General features: G+C 39.0%; 1 protein-coding gene across 1 annotated transcript in view; it reads right to left on the minus strand.

Moving 5' to 3' along the window:
* LOC145681174 (uncharacterized) overlaps nt 1-6,069 on the minus strand; it is a 396,630-nt gene extending 390,561 nt beyond the window's left edge. Inside the window, exon 1 of the mRNA XM_081752648.1 lies at nt 4,560-6,069. The gene's annotated coding sequence lies outside the window, so the exon portion shown is untranslated. The remainder of the gene's footprint in view (nt 1-4,559) is intronic.
* Between the last annotated feature and the right edge of the window lie 12,170 nt (nt 6,070-18,239).

Genomic DNA, 18,239 nt, shown 5'->3' on the forward strand with positions numbered 1-18,239 from the left:
TCAAAATGGTAGATTCAGATATAGTTGTTCTGGCTTTGCCTGCTTTCCCCAACCTACTACTGTCCCACCTGTGGGTTGAGTATGGTGTTGGTAAGCATAAAGGCTTTCTTCCTATTCACCAGTACGCGGAGAAACTAGGGACAAAAATCTATGACGACATCCTGTTTTAGCACGCATTCACCGGATGCGATAGTGTATCTGCCTTTGCAGGTCGGGGAAAGAAAACAGCTTGGGAAGCGTGGCGGACAAATCTAGAAACTACTGCTGCATTTGTAGAACTTTCACATGCACCTTTAAAATTAGACGATACTACATTCATGAAATTGCAAGGTTTCACCGTGTACCTATATGATCGCACCAACAATCTGCAAAATGTAAACGACTGTCGTCGAATCCTTGTAACTAAGAAATGTCGTCAGTTGGAAAGCGTACCTTCCACTGAGGCTGCACTTCTTCAACATGTGAAAAGAGCCATTTTGCAAGGAGGATATATTTGGTCACAGTGGTCTGCGCTACAACCTAATTTGCCAGATCCTGAACAGTGGGGCTGGAAAAGAAGTGATTCAGGGTATACACCTTTATGGTCTGTGCTACCAGAACTTTCCAAGCACTGCCAAGAACTTGTTCGTTGCGGATGCAAATCTTTGTGCACTAATATGTGTAAATGTGCTGGCCTATTCCTTCCATGCACAACCTTGTGTGCCTCTGATGGTATGTGTAAATTATTATAAACTGATGCAATTACTACAGCAAGAAACTGTGGTTTACTTAATTTAAATTTTGACTTTATTATTATTTTATGTAACATTTTCTTCATGAAGTGACCAAATAAAAAGCACAAAGAAAAAGTACGCCATAGGTTTTTTTTTTGTTTTTTAATGAATTTTGAGCCTTTCGTGCGGTCCTGGATGATGTGCAATTAAGACAATATAGAATTTAAATTAAAGGCTTGTTGTTTCTCTTGCATTTGAGTCTTACTTTGGCTCTGTACTTCAAGCCGTTTTCACGTAATGGCTATTCCAGCGATAACATACCGTTCTCCAGTGCTCCAGATGTTCCAGCGCCTGGAATTCCAGGTAATTGGCGTCAGATTTTTGGGGTCTACGTCAAAATTTATTTGTAACTATGTTAGTAAGCTCTGTGCAAAATTTTATGTTCTTATCACAATATGCATGATTTTTTCATTATGCTACCCCACTATACTTTCTTGGGTGAAGTTGAATGCCGCCATTCCATTTGTTGTTTTGATTCCGATGTAACGTAAGCCACTCATGTTTCGTACCCTGACAATTTTGCTTAATAAGTCACCTTTCTCACTGAACCACTCAAGGAAAGTCTGTTATTACGTCAAGAAATAACACTTCTTACGAATCTTTATAAGAAGATTCCCTCAGACACTAAAAATTTCTCGTTGAGTAGCGTAGGCAAAATGGAAATACCGGTTTTGCCTACATCTAAGATGTGATAAAGATAATAATGTACGAGGGTCGGCTGATAAGTTCTCGGCCCGACCCCCTTCCGAATGCATTTCATGATAATTTTGTGTTCGTATAACACCAATTTGTTATAATTTCATTTGTATTTCTTTACGTCACATAGGTCCATTGGTTCCTCATGTACTCTGGGTTAAAATAAATAATTACACTGCAAGTCTTCAAAATTTAGAAAGATTGCTGGATGCTTATCCCAACACTATTCACGAACTGACAAATCGCAACTTTTAAAAAAATGTATTTGGTCTAGGAATTAATTCGTGCGGGTGGACAAGAGATGGCGCAACGAACGGAGCGTCCCACAGTTCCGTGTATCCACACATGTGTTGCAAACCCCTGTCATCGCGTATCGTTCGTAGTATAGGGCAGTGGATTAAAGCGTCAACAACACCAGTTTGTAGTTAAGTGAACATGGCGCAATTTGTGCCTGATAAAGTGTTTTTGCGGGGTGTCCTGCTGCATTACTTTAACATGCAGAAAAGTGCGACTGAAAGTTATCGTATTTTGGTGGAAGTGTATGGTGACCATGCTCTAGCTGAGCGAACGTGTCAGAAGTGGTTTGCACGGTTTAGAAGTGGTGATTTCGGCTTGGCAGACCAAGAGCGAGCTGGACAGCCAAAAAAATTTCAAGACGAAGAATTGACAGCATTGCTCGAGCAGGATTCGTGTCAAACGCAGGAACAACTTGCAGCAGCATTAGGCGTTGATCAAACAACAGTCTCCAAACGCTTGAAAGCCATGGGAATGATTCAAAAGATGTCACATTGGGTTCCACATGAATTGAAAGACAGAGACGTTGAAAGACGAAAAACCATTTGCGAATTGCTGCTTCAACGACAGAGCAGAAAGGGGTTTCTGCATCGAATTATTACGGGTGATGAGAAGTGGATCCATTACGAGAACCCTAAACGAAAAAAGGCCTGGGTGAAACCAGGTGAACCAGGTCCATCACAACCAAAACGAGATATTCACTGTGCAAAGGTTATGCTGTGCATATGGTGGGATATGAAAGGTGTGGTGTACTATAAGCTGCTGCAACCGGGTGAAACTATGAATGGAGAACGTTATCGACGACAATTAATGCGTTTGAAGCAAGCTCTGGCCAGAACACGACCAGAATGGGAGAACAGACATGATAAACTTATTGTTCAACATGATAACGCTCGCCCACATGTCGCAAAACCGGTCAAAACCTATTTAGAAAATGTCGGATGGGAAGTTTTACCCCACCCGCCGTATTCACCAGACGTTGCTCCTTCGGACTACTACTTGTTCGATTGCATGAACAACGATTTGATTGGACAGCGGTTTACTTCTTCAGAAGATATCGAAACATGGGTCTCTGACTGGATCGCTTCCAAGGATGAGGACTTCTTTCGCCACGGAATCCGTACATTGCCTGGCAGATGGGCGAAAGTGGTGGCTAGCGATGGACAATATTTTTCTTAAGGTATTTATGTATTTTGTGTTTGTACTACAGCTTCAATGTGTGCGTACCAACCGCACGAATTAATTCCTAGACCAAATAATAAATTTAGAGAACATGAGCCATGTCAAAATAGCAAAGTGCCAATTGGAATCTTAAAACATGCGGTGGAATTTAGAAATGTTGCCAATTGGAAAGATTGAATAATGAATGTTTGGTGCACATTAGAAGCAGTCTTAAATTCATACTGGTTACCTATAGAACAAAAATAAGCATACCATTGGCTTTTGGGGAAAATTTGCTATTAAAATGAGGTGTCACATACTATGGTTTTCATTTTTCAAACTTCATTTTAATTCAAAATTGTGGATTTCAAAATGGCTGTCGCCAAGGATACCATTACCGTATCACTTTCCCCTAGGCATAATATGTATTACCAAAGCTTCTATACACTTATTATCATTAATACGAGGGTTAGAAGCGGAGGTAAGGGACTTACGCACATAGTAAGTATAAACAATTAATATGCCTGTAACTTTTCCCCAAATGGGCGTATCTTAAAACTAACTTCACCACTATCTTTCTGATTAAATTCTAGCAAGAAATTATGTATCATATTACCCTATTCCCATTAAAAAAAAAAAAACTTGACTTTAATTCAAAATGGCTGCCGTGAAGGTCATACGTATCATACGACTTCCCCTAAGCCTTATATGTATTGTCGGGGCCGGTGGCAGGAGGCGATCAGAACTTTTGCGGCCACTGGTGAGGGAGTCCCACCACAGGTCACGAACATAAAAAGAGATTATTAGCGACAATATCTCTACCAAAGGTAGCCGAAATCAAACTAACAGAATAATTAATAAAGGACCACGAAAGGTCTCAAGAATATCACTGACTTAGAGAGTAGCCTGACATTAAAAATGTAATGGAGCTGAGCAGTCTATGGGGCTCGGCAATTTATTAGTACGGTAAGGAGGAGGTCCGTCCTGTTCAAACAATGTCCGACTAACCAGGCTGTCGGCAAGGTGAGTTGATAGAGAGAGAGAGAGCAGGATGAGTGCCTATGTATGACAATAATTAATTACAAAGTTCAAGCACGAGTTTACGAGATTATAAGGGAGCCTTGATCCATGAATGTCCCGCAGGTAATTGCCAGCACTTTAGGGCAGTGGCGGCTCCAAAGGGGGGTCACTAGTTAACGTGAAGCCCACACAACAACGAGATTAATTAGCACACCAAAATAATAGACAACTAGGACTCGTGCAAAGAAATAAATATTTGTAGCGGGACGACAACTTAATAATTAGGCACGTATTATACAACAATGAATTAAAATTAAAGCTAATGCAATGGAGACAGGATTATTAACACACTTAATGGACCTCAAATACATAAACTTCACAAGACAAGGTCAGGCTTGGCTATACTTAAATAATTCAGCCTAATAACAATTTAATCGATAAAACAATAAAAATGGAAGAGATAGTTATCGCTAACAACCTTAGTTGTAGAATCACTTTATAAAAACACAAACGTTGAAATCGGATATTGGGTGCACAGAAGTAGACGTGATTCTGAGTCGATGCGAGGAATCAAGATGCACAATTAAAATCACTAAAACAATTTAAATCACTCACCTCGCAATTGAACACCTACATAGATGAAAGAGTTCCAAGTGGCCTCTGGAGATATCGTCGAGTCCTGTATAAGTCCAGTTGAGCTTAGCGTGGTAACAAGATGTTCGTTGCAACCAAGAATTCCCAGAAGATGTCTGTATTGGTTCGAGCGGTAAAACCAACGAGATGCTTCCACTTCCTACGGAGAGTGAAGTTCTTTCTCCAATCGGAATTCTCACGGCGAATGCAGGAATAGTACTGGAGTCGCAGAACACACACACAGAAGGGTGATGGTTCACTCAACTACAGAAGATAAAGAGTTCGGTCCTCAACAGGCGTGACTGGTGTAGTGGTTCTCGTAGGAACCAGAGAACGAAAGAGATGTGATAATAATGACTTCGACGAACGGCTTCTTCGGAGGTACTTTCTGAGAGAATATAAGTAGGTGAGGTCGTACTTTGAAAACGTTAGATAGGCGTTTTAAATGACTGGGACGCCGAGTTAGAAGTAGTATGAGTTTTATTGTAAGTTGCTTTTGTACAGCGCAGAAGAGTTGATAAGCAATAAGTTGTTATACATCAGAGGTAACTTTAGATGACGCACAAGTCTAGTGGCGTATGCGTGAAACTTGAGAGGGGTCAGAATATGACCAATGATAAAAGAGAAACAAGGGCAGTTCAATGAAGAGATTGAATTACGACTGCCTGCATGTAGTAGTAGTAAACTTACTAGAAACAACGTTCAGCACAGTAACTAAGTTCTTGCTGTATTGCATACACGAAATGAAAACAGAGATGGTCCTTGGTAGGAGAACGGAGATGACGGAGTTCTCCACTAACACAGTGTAATAACACACTCTGAGAATGCACTAGTAAACTTACTAGAAACAACGTTCAGCACAGTAACAAAGTTCTTGCTGTATTGCACACACGAAATGAAAACAGAGATGGTCCTTGGTAGGAGAACGGAGATGACGGAGTTCTCCACTAACACAGTGTAATAACACACTCTGAGAATGCACTAAGTTCTTCTCTCTATGACTCTAACAAAGTCAGAGAAGAAACGCAAGTCCGGCGGGCGAAGGACAGAAGCCTGAGCCCGAAGAGTGGGCCGGAGCCCCCGGCGACGAGCACGAAGCTCGTGCCTCGTAGACACACAATGATTTTCCCCCTGAGAACAGCTTGTACAGCTATTTTGTATTCAGGGAGTTTATTCACACGTTACGTACGTGGGAGTATAGTAGGGTGGTATCTTCCCAAAAGGGCGGATACTCGTGTGCAATGAAATTAGTCTTTACGTTTAGATTGGGTACTGATAATCTAAACGACTATTTAGGGTGTTAACTAGAATAGTCACGCATGCGCGTTATTACAAACAGTATAAGGCTTTAGCGTCATCTAGTACATAATATCCAAATTAAAAGTCAAAGGTTAATTTGATATTACAAAGAAAATCAAGCTTTATCCAGATTTTACAGGTTTCTTAATCGTTTCACAATGATACCAAAAATACAAGTGTTCCCAAGACACTTATTTTATACGGTGTCAAAATAGACATATTTAGTATTTTCGAAGTGTCAACTTCGGCGCCAAAATGTTAATTATACGTCTACCATGTTTTTGAGAACATCTGGGCTTAAACAGAGGACAATGAGAGTATTCAGAAAATAACATCAGACTCTCAGATAAGACACAAGGGTTAGATATTCCCTTGCACGTGCAGCGAATCGAAGGTTATAGGTTACCAATTCAGATCTGTTTCTCAAGATGCAAAGAGGGGAGAAAAAGATATGAGTTTCCTCTTACGAGAAAACAGCTAACTTTAAGTATTCGTCTGGCTTAGTTATTCCACAGAAAGAACAAAATATAAAGAGAGAAATTTAACATTGACTAATACCTGCAATAATTACATGGCAATAAAGCAATTAAAAGGTTTTTAAATAGTAATTATGAATTTAATAACAGTAAGAAAAGCAAAAAAATTAGGTCGGCCCGAAGGCGCCTCAGGTCGGCCGCTACAGTATCTACATGGTTGTTCTTTCATTAACATTTACAAAGGGTAGTAAGGGACTTCTGCAGTAATCTCTATTAACCACATCACAACTCTTAAAAATTATAGAAAAATAGAAAACATGCACCATGGCAAAAATTTCTGTTATCACAAGTAATGAATACATGTCCTCTATTAGGAAAAAGAAACATTGAAATCGGAGCCGGACAATTGGGTGATGTCCCTTGTCAGCACATCAGAGTCGGGGTTTAAGCGCCTATTGTAGTCTGAAAACGTCCGCAATTCTGAGCCAATGTAAGTCGGTTTGGGTGCTGCTACTGCAATGTTTAGGAGACATCGTCAAACCGTCAACTTAGACAGGCCCCACATCTGTTACCATTGTCTAGCGTCAAGATAACGCTATTGACAACACTGTACTCTCCATAATGGCCGTGCGAACAATATGCCTTTTATTCCGTAGTCGCTGCGCACGGGTTTCTTCCATATACTCATGACTATCGTTATGTTACGAGAAATGTCCATGACAAAGATGAAACTAAACCACTCTTTTGGTATTTTTGGTATTACATATAAAGAGAATATGTCTTTCAAGCAGCTGAAAGCACCATCATGCCACTTTTAGTATCAGATATAAACATACCGTGCGAGACCATAATGGTTATATAAGATTGTGAATGTTTCGAACTCTAGACAGAGCTTAAATATACTTGACTAATTAAACTTATTCAAAGACATTAAATAGGATACTGGTTAAGTTTAGGAATTATCATCGCATAAATCTACTGAGAAGTTATATAGAGTGTTTCAAAACAACACTGACAACTTTTACGAGATGATTTCTGACACCAAGATAAGACAGAAAAGTAGAGACCAATCTAGGTGCAGAAATTCGTCATTTCGGAGTTATATTCTGCCGAAAACATGAAAAAATAAACGTTAAAGGTCCATACTCCAAAACTATGGGACCTACCATAGCCGGGTCAAGATTTTGCTTAGGAACTAATATGTGTGCTATCCAAAAATGCATGTTTCAGAACCCTAAGATACTTCCGCAACAATTTTCATAGAGGTACTTCAAATTATATGCTCGTAGCCAAACTCCCTCTATAAAAATTGTTGTGTGAGTACCGCAGGATTCTGAAACATGCATTTTTGGATAGCGCACATATTAGTTCCTAAGGAAAGTCTTGACCCGACTACGGTAGGTCCCATAATATTGTAGCTATGGACTTTTAAAATTCATTTTTTTCATGTTTTCAGCAGCCTATAACTGAAATGACGGATTTCTGCACCCAGGTTGGTCTATACTTTTTGTTTTACCTTGGTGTCAGGAATCACCTCCCAAACGTTGTCGGTGTTGTTTTGAAACACCCTGTATAATATTTCTAAGACAATCTTAGAAATCAAATCTAGAATTGAGCTTGAGCCTTAATACTATCTTCCCTAGAAATTTCTGCGTTTTCATTAAGTATGGCACGTGGTTAGTTTGACGCTTCCCAATAGACCAAATGATTGACCTATTTGCTTGAGGCATACCTTAGTCTAAAATCTTTTACCAGGAAGATTTTCTTTTATTTCTCTCTATGAACTCGCTTTTATAAGCTTTTATTCACAATAGACCTGGCATACAGACATTGTATATACAAGAATACTCTCTACAGTAGAAAGCAAACACTAAAACCAAATATTGAAAGCAAATCTGTTTGTCATCTGTTGAAATATTACACAACATGACTTGAAAAAAAATCTGTGTCTATTGTACTTTCTTTGTAAGAACCAGAAGTATGATGATGTAGGAGTGAGCAGAATAAGATTTACACATGTTGACACACGATCAGAAGAAGTATTAGTTATATGTCGTATTCCTTCCCTTTCATTTTCCTGCATACGGCGGAAGGATATTTGCATACAATACAAATTACCTATCACGTTCGTGGTGACACAATTTAAAAATTAACCTTGATCCTTCATATCAAAATGAATTCTGCAGATACTAATCACCTTTCTGTACACTTATGTTCTAAAATAGAGGCATACTGTCCAGTGGCGATGGGAGTGGCTCTCGTTTTTGGAGTACAATTTTGAAGAGTAGGTGCAGGTGCTCATGTCTTTTCAAAGGAAGAATGTCAATGTTTCGGTTTTCGGCCAACTATGTTAAAGAAAAATGTGTTTTTCTTAATAAGAATAATACTAGCTTAGGAATAGTGCAACTACCAGGGGCGAATCCAGGACGGACTTCTGGGATGGCGGTGGGTTGTAATACTCATACTTAGAGCTACTTTTAAGAGCTTCAAACTCTGTTTTATTTATATATAAAACTAGCAGCGTTCACCCCGCTTCGCTGCGGTCACCCTGGAACGCAATAAACTTTGTTACTTAGATAATTTTTACTTTTTCGCTTTCAAGTGATATGATAAAAACCATAGAAGAATGTTAACATTATATCGCCTGTCATTTATGTTAACCCGCCGAGTGACACGGTCATGTGGGTTGCATATAAATACGGTTAGATTTAGCTATGATGAGCTAACAAAGGATTTGTACGTTATGGACACTTGAATGGTCAATTATCTCAAGACACTGGTAATTAAAAATTAAAGTGATATGATAAAAACCATCTAGGGTCCAAATCCTAATAACCCCCCAAAAATAAAAGAAATTGGTTCAGCCGTATTAGCGTGATGAGGTAACAAAGGATTTGTGCGTTCTCTTTTATATATATAGATAAGAAATTTTCCTCTTCTGGGGGAGTGATTGCCCCGATCGTCCCTTCCCCCTGGATCCACCATTGACAACTAAATTTATCCTCTGTTTGAAATGAAAATTCTTCAGTTTAACGTCCCTTGATTATACCCTTTAAGTTAAGGGAGGTGATGATAAAGGCAAGTGAATGATGATGGAAGAATTTATGGAATGAAAATCTGAGATGAAACGGGAGTACACCGAGAAAACCCAAGGAGACGATGTTGTCCACCACAAACTTACTTAACACTGAATCGAAGCAAGGATCTCACGCACCAGAGGTGAGCGCTCTACCACTGAGCTACCATGCTTCCCTATATCCTCTGTTTGAGTAATACACACTCCCAGTCCCTTATTTTTTGACTGATATTCTTGACATATAGCTAGGGATGCGCACGAGACAAGATTTGTGGCTGTCTCGTCTCGAAAATATGCTGTTAAAGTGATGTCTCGACTCGAAAAATGTATATTTTTCTATTGGAAGAGCCATGTCTGGACTTGAATTTTGTCAGGAAAATCCTGTCTCGACTCGTCTCGTGCGCACCCCTACATATAGCCACAATGGCGAGTTTTTCTTTGTGTAACCCTTACAGTTTTTTGATTGTATAAATTAAGACTATAAAATGGCGAAATAAAAGGAAAAAACTATCCTTCAAAAAGTCCAAATATGTCCCACAAGAAGTCATGTTTCCGGGACATAAACGGATATTTGGATTTCCATACGATTTCGACTGGCAAAAATGGGACATTGGTAAATATCCCAATATCCCAAGAATTTATTACATTATGATGCTAATTAAACACTGAAATTTTGTTTCCGCACAGGGAACTGAATCCAAACCATACACGCCTAATGTACTCTCTATTCGGCTACACGGACGTTCTAGATGTACGATTGTATATGTAACATAATTGTTTTTCCATCTTTCATTTGTCATATTCGTTCGTCGGGGATTATGGGAAACATTTTTTCTTTTATTTCCAAAGCTTATGGGATATTGTTACATGACAAGGTCTTCCTCTTTCATTTTTCATGAGGGACACAATATCTTACGTGTATGTATATATATATATAAAAAGAAACCACTTTCTACTTTTTCTTGGTGAATGCGGTTGAGTTGTTTATATCAGCTGTTGGCTCCTGCATCGAAAGCCTCTCTGGTCCATTGTGCTGACCTGTCTTCCCGTAAGTCCTGAATATCGATCAGACACCAAAGTTACTTTCGTCTTTCAACCGGATTTTTTTTTTTTTTTTTTGGGTTTTCTCTTTTTTCTTCTTTCTTTCTTTGCCTCTTTCTCTTGTTGAAAGTAGTTCTTCGCCTCGGAGCCAGATACGTTAGGGGGAAAAAAAGTCACTCCCTGTTCCTATCCGCTGACGAAGATGAAGAAAAGTTCCATTAATTTCACCTGTGCTACGAAGATTGTCAACATGTGTCACTTCCAACGGCTCAGTTGTCGTGATAAACTGAGACACATTAGCTGAAGGAAATGTCTTATTTCTGTAAGAATTTCTCTGGAAAAGCTGATAAGTGCACACATTAAAGTTCACTGAATTATGCAATAGCTCCCTACTCGTACCCAAAATCTAACTTGCACCAATCAATGTGAATTATTTCTCTTGAAAATATATAAAAGTTACAATTACTCAAATACCATGAATTAATCATACGCTATAACTCATAGGATAATGTACAAATGACGGATAATTTTACGTTACTTACATCTCCGACGGCTAAAGAAATTGTTTTCCTTTGTGAAAAATCGAACCTTTTGTTCCCTCGTGGACAAATGATTAACACCCTAGTACATGATTAACCTTAGTACATGGTCAAGGTGACCAGACGTCCCGTTTTAGCCGGGTCAGTCCCTTTTTTTCAACCGTTGTCCCGTTTTTTTCTGACTTTCGAACGGGACGCCTAAATGTCCCGTTTTTAAGTAAAAATCATAAGTGTCTCGTAATTATTATTCAAAATATAAATCCTCAATGCAAATTCTACTCTCTTCCGTACCAACACTCATTGGGAAGGTTCAGCCGTGTCTAGAACTTCCGCGTTTTCAAATGGGAATTGAGTATTCGTGGTTCAAGTGGGAATTGAGTGAGAATTCTGAGAGTTCAACTAGTTAAAAGAATTATTGGGTAGAACTTGCAATCGGGAACCATTATTTCTTGTGTGGTACACATAAAGTTAGAAACGGTGTGTTATCACTCTTACATGTGTATTTTGTAAATTGAGAACACTGCTGAGTCCCAAAATGCAATCTGGAAGTCAGATACCCCCCCTTCCGTAGCCGATTTGTATGCGTCCCGTTTTCGCAAGTGAAAATTCTGGTCACCTTGTACATGGTCCCTGGTTCGATCTTTCATGGTGCTCCTAATAACCTATAAAAACATAATTCCGCTTTAATATAAGGTGCTGTAATTTATTGTCTTGGTGTATAATGCAATCAATTAATTGCAAAAAAAAAAAAAAAAAACAATTGAGCTTCATTTCACATTATGTAACTTACCTCTGGTGCGTAGGGTCCCTGCTTCGATCCCAGCCCAAGTAAGTTACTTGTAAGACAACATTGTGTCCGTGGATTTTCTCGGGGTATTCCCGTTTCCTCCAACGTTCCCATTCCACAAATTCTTTGATCAGTCTCCTTTAGTCTAACAGGTATATACAATCATGGGACGTAAAACAGAAAGTTTTCATTTTCATTTCATTCTGAAACCACAGTGGACTTTGAGATTATGCGGAACCGGATATAGTAAGTCTATCACTTCCGGTAGCAATAAGATCGGAGATGGGGTCTATTCTTGAGGAGTTGAATACTGGCTAGCGATTACCATTCTCGCTCTAAGAAAATTAGAATTGAAACCGGAAGTTGTAAGGTTACTACACCTTCCTTCCAGAGTTTCTATAAAGATAAGGGCGGATATATTTTTACCAGAAATCAGAAAGCTAAAATATAAAATTAAAACCTGTTTAAGTATTTTACCTGTTAGCGAAATACATTGTATATACTGTATGCTGCAGATATGTTACAGCAAGTAAGATTAGAGCGTTTATATTTAAAGTGTGCCCTCGGAAAAAAAAGTGAAACTTTCTTCGGCCTCACTCTCGCTGACCTACGGAGGAAACCTTCCCTTTGCTTTGTGGAAAGAACTCTGTCCGCATTAGTGCTCTCAACGGGTCGGGTCGGGTCGGGTTGAAGACCGACCCGACCCGACCCGTGACCCGAATTGACTGACCCGACCCGACCCGACTGACCCGAACCGTGATCCGATCTGATTGACCTGACCCGATAACCCGACCCGAGCTGACCCGGTTGACCCGACCCGACAACCCGACCCGAGCTGACCCGATTGACCCGACCCGACAACCCGACCCGACAACCCGACCCGAATAACCCGACCCAACAACCCGACCCGAATAACCCGACCCGACAACCCGACCCGAGCTGACCCGACTGACCCGAACTGACCCGACCCGATAACCCGACCCGTTTGAGAGCACTATGGTCACGACACTGAGTGAACGCCAAAATGCACTCACATTGGGAAACTAGTTTTAAAAGCATAATTTTAGAAAATAAAGCATAAAGCATAATTTAAAATATATAGCACAATTCTTGGAAAATTCTCTTTAACTGAAAGTTTAACATACTGTGTTAATATTTTTAAAGCCAATATTTACAATTCAAAATCATTGAGAACAACAATGCAACAATGAAAAGCTTATTTTCATTTCTGTAAACTTTTCGGTGTAATCCTTTGATGTGGAGAAAAGAAAGTAAAAGAAGAAATTTTTCCGCCAACAATGAATAGTATGCAAGAACTCCATACTATATTGTTACAGTGACGACGCCAGCTTTAAGTTCTTAGGGGGGCAAAGGAGGGGCAGATACATTTTCGGGGGGCGGCTATTTGCCAAAAATGACATATTTATTACGTTTGACTTATTTTACATTACATTGTGTATTTCGTTGCTGTTTTTATGTTAGATCTATATGATTATAAATTAAACTTATTTCAAATAAAATTTGTAACTAACAAATAAGTAACGTCTGCACATGAAATATTTTTCAATGAAACTTTTGCAGCCTAAACATAAATTGAATTACTTTCGCGTATGCTACAAGTAACACATTCGTCTATATGCTACGTATCTCTCTCTCTCTCTCTCTCTCTCCCTCTCTCTCTCTCTCTCTCTCTCTCTCTCTCTCTATATATATATATATATAGGGAGAGAGAGAGAGAGAGAGAGACAGACAGAGAGACAGAGAGAGAATTTACGAGGAGCTGCTGAAAATGTCGTAGTCCAATCCAGAAGGAGTGTAGGTACTAGGTAGAAAAATGAAACCGTAGTTTAGAAAAACATATCTCTGTATGTACAAATATAAATTTTCATATTAATAATAAAATTCTTATTGTTTCTCAGGCCTCTGAAGTGATTATGTGTGCCAAAACAGATAATTTCACGAACATCCAGATCCTTACTGTTATAATATTTTTGTTCCACCAAGGAAAGTCACTGAAGTAAATTAATTAGGAAATCAGTGAAACACCACGGGACTCCTCCGTTATATATAGTGGTGAAGAAGTAAGCGGCTTAGTATAAACGTAACAATTTCTCAACAAATTATGCTTTACATCCAGGATGATTAAAAGCAATGACTCTTCCTGGAATCATGGATGCAATTTGTGACATTATTCTTGAAAATTGCAGCTTTTCAGCCAGTGGTGGATATAGCCCGGGGCCGGAGGGCCTAGGCCACGCCAGTTTTTGTGTGACAAAAATAATTTAAGCTATTTATATTTATTATAGTCTGAGGTCTGCACCCCGCTTTCTCAGTTTTTACCTTCTCAGCAAAACTTGTGTCAGGGATTCTGGGCTTTTTTTTTTTTTTTTTTGAACTCGTCGGTAGCATAATTCAGAATGACTTGGGTATGCGCAAGTTCTCGGCATAATGGGTTCCCAAAATATATGTCAGGAGAATAAAAGGGTAACGGCATTAAGAGAAGTATTCTTCCAATTTGACCGTAATGCTGATCAATTTCGCTGACGAATAGTAACCATAGATGAAATATGGTTGTACCACTATGATCCTGAATCGGAACAACAGTCAATGGAGTAGTAGCACTCATTTCTCCATCGCCCCAAGAAGTTCAAGACACAGAAGTAGGTTGAGAAACTGTTTGGAACATTCTTCTGGTATAAGTATGGAGTGGTAGACTACCTCCTCAATGGTCAGATATTTAATCCAGGATCTCTACATTACTTACAAAACTGAAAGAAAAATTCAAAGTTCAACGCTGCGGAAAATGAAAAGAAAGGAATTCTGTTCCTTCAGGAGAATACACCTGTCCATCAAGCCCCTGCGAACATAACTGACATTACATAATCTAGGATTTCAATGTCTAGATCATCATTCTTATTCCGCAGATTTAGCTCCGTCCAACTATTACGTGTACTTATTTCCCAAACGTAAATAACACTTGAAACACGCCATTTTAGATCTGATAGGGGTTGTGCTACGAACAGTCGTGCGAGGAAATCTAGATTTTTTAAACTTTTCTGCAAAAGCTGGAGCACTGTACAAGGTAGTATATTGACTCTCGGGGGAAGAGAAGAAGAAGTAAAACTTCACCAATCCATGTGCACTCCTCCTTCTGCTACGAATTTTTCACCAGTTCCTAGTCAATATGGTAGACGTCACGTCAGTACTTTGAAACAAAATAAGTAAAGGAGCACTAGTATAAACCAATTACTAACTAAAGATCAGCACTCTGACAATACATTTTATTGGGAATCAATTTGATTCCATAATTTTATTATCATTTGCAGGAAGGAAAAACACAACTCTTTTTATCTCCTTCAAAAAATTAAGCCCTGGTAGTTGCAAACTAAGCTGTTATAAACACATCCTCTGAATATTGGAAGCAGAGAATAATGTTTCAGAAAAAAGAAGTTTTAAATAAAACAAAATATGAAACTGAAAACTTCAAACCTGGACAAATACAAACAAGTTTCGTAACTGGTTTTACCTTTCTTTTGTTTCCAATCGAAGTTGATCCAATGAGAAGAAAACAAGTTGACCAAATCTACTATTGTTCGCTAGGCACAATTATTAAAAATCATAAGAAAGAAGTATAACTAAAATTTACCTCAAAAGGGGCTAAATTAAAAAACAGAAATATGCGTGCATACCCAGACGCTCAAAGAAGAAAGCTTGAGGATTAATCTGCCACATAGTAAATTCATGGAAAGTAGACTACACTTTGTCAATGAGATTGGTTATGATACTGATATATAATACTACATGAAGAATGTTTAAAGATTGTACGAGTCTGGGGGGGCAGTCTAGGTGGCAGTCAGGGGGGCAGAAGTAGCTACTAGGGGGGCGATCGCCCCCTTGCCCCCCTCTGGCGTCATCACTGTATTGTTATGTTTACTTTTTGAACTTAAGCACTTTCTGTACTTTTTGGTGGCATCTTTTACTTTCCCTTTCTGTATTTATGTACCTGTAAGGCGGACACAAATGATAGAAAAAATTTATTCGAGCAAAGCACATCTCTTTACAATGAATTAAGTAGAAAGTTCATTAAATATGAGAGAAACTAGTTGCAAAAAAATATCAATAAATAGATCAAGATATTTAGAATATTTGATGTATAATAATTATACATTATACACGATTAATGTAAAATAATCATTGAAATTAACAATAAAGCATAATTTAAAAAAAGCATAATTAAACAAGAAATAAAGCATAATGTGGGTTGCTCTAACAATTAAGTTGTATGAAGACGAGAAGAAAACGAAAGCTCATTCCTTAACAAATTTCGTTGATCTTTGTGTCTACAAAAACGCATTCCTAGAAACCTACAAGCTAGGTATCATCTCTGTGATTATATCAGTTTCTAGTGCTACATGTGAAAGGTCATTCTCTTCTTTGAAAAGATTAAAGACTTGTATACGCAAGTCAATGACTCATGGTAGGTTGAAAAACTTAGTGTTACTTTATATTGAGAAGAAAATTGCTAAATCGTTAGATCTTTAACAAGTTGTGGATATGTTTGCTGCTGCCCACACGAATAGAAAAATCCTCTTCAAGTAGAGGCATGAACCTATAAGTTATTTTCTTTACCTGTAAAAGTGTGTTTGCTTCCACTTAAGTCAACCAGCTACACATATTTTAAACGCCATGATTAAATAACTATTTACTTATATTAGAAATCAATTGCATTAATGAATCCTAGTTGTTTGAGGTACTAAATTCTTATATTTTCACTGTTTTCCAAAGAGTAAAATCATGAACAATAAAGATGGAAACATTCACCTTGAATACACACACACACACACACACATATACACACACATATATATATATATATATATATATATATATATATATATATATATATATATATATATATATATATATATATATATATTGAAGATGTCCCCCTCAAAATCCTCTTGGGCCCTTCATTGCCCCCCCTGAAAAAAACTAGCTACGCTACTGGACACCATGCACCAGAGATGAATTCTCTACCACTGAGCCACCGCGGCCCTGCTTGGGCTTGGTCGTCCATATCCAATCTCTCTTTTGGCGTTGCTTAAACAACTTCTAGTTTTGTTCTAAATCCAGACTCCATATTGGCGTAAATATTAATATTACAGTCGATTGGTAAAATCAATCTTCCACATTTAAAAATTAAAGTACACACAAGTAGAAAAATAAGCATTTATCATAAAAACACTAGCTGCAAGTGTTCAAAATAGATTTATGATTTCTATAAAATCAATTGAAAATTGCTATTTTTAATTAGGCAGCTAGTGAAAAACAGCAGCTTTCGACTCCAGCCGAGTTTAAACTCAACCTAAACTCAGTTGACCAAAGTGAACTGACCCGACTGACCCGACCCGATAACCCGACCCGATAACCCGACTGACCCGACCCGACAACCCGACCCGATAACCCGACTGACCCGACCCGAGTGACCCGACCCGATAACCCGACCCGAGCTGACCCGACCCGACAACAAGACCCGAATAACCCGACCCGAGCTGACCCGACTGACCCGACCCGACAACCCGACCCGAATAACCCGACCCAACAACCCGACCCGAGTTGACCCGATTGACCCGACCCGACAACCCGACCCGAGCTGACCCGACTGACCCGACCCGACAACCCGACCCGATTAGCCTGACCCGACAACCCGACCCGAGCTGACCCGACTGACCCGACCCGATAACCCGACCCGAGTTGACCTGACCCGACCCGACCCGTAACCCGACCCGAGCTGACCCGACCCGTTTGAGAGCACTAGTCCGCATACAACTATTGAAGGATCTCGGCCACAGCAACATGTCCTTCCCCTTTCGAGGGAGGTATGGGGTAACAGACATCGACAGCAGCCCCAGCAGGATTACACTTGAAACAGAAGGGCTCTAGCATCAGGCGAAGAAATTGTTTTAAATTATATTTTCCGGTTTTCGCCAATATAAACGCTAGGAAGATATCTCTATAAAATATATGTTTGATTTAGTGGTGGCACACAAACCTGTTTTTCGGTTTCAGGGTTTAGAAACCGAAACCGGTTTTTGAAAATATGCAAGTTTTTCGACGAAACCGGTTTCGGTTTTCTCCAAAACCGGTTTGGTTTCTCACCGGGTCCGGTTCAGTTTTCTTCAAAACCGGTTCTGGTTTTCTCCAAAAACTGGTTCTATTTCTTACCAGAATAGTGCTTCGTTGTTCTTCGGAAACCGATTCCGTTTCCACAGAAATAGCTTTATATAGCTTTATATAAAAACCGAGCGGATTTAGGAGAAAATCGAAATGTCGGTTTTTCGAATTTCGTTTTTTTCTATAAATCAGTTTCCGGTTTTTATAAAAGCCGGTTTTGCCCATCCCTAATTTGATTTAACATATTAACTAAATGACAGCCCCGTTATT

The sequence above is a fragment of the Thermobia domestica genome, chromosome 3 (assembly GCF_964235325.1).
Source record: "Thermobia domestica chromosome 3, izTheDome1.hap1.1, whole genome shotgun sequence".
Taxonomy (NCBI): domain Eukaryota; kingdom Metazoa; phylum Arthropoda; class Insecta; order Zygentoma; family Lepismatidae; genus Thermobia; species Thermobia domestica.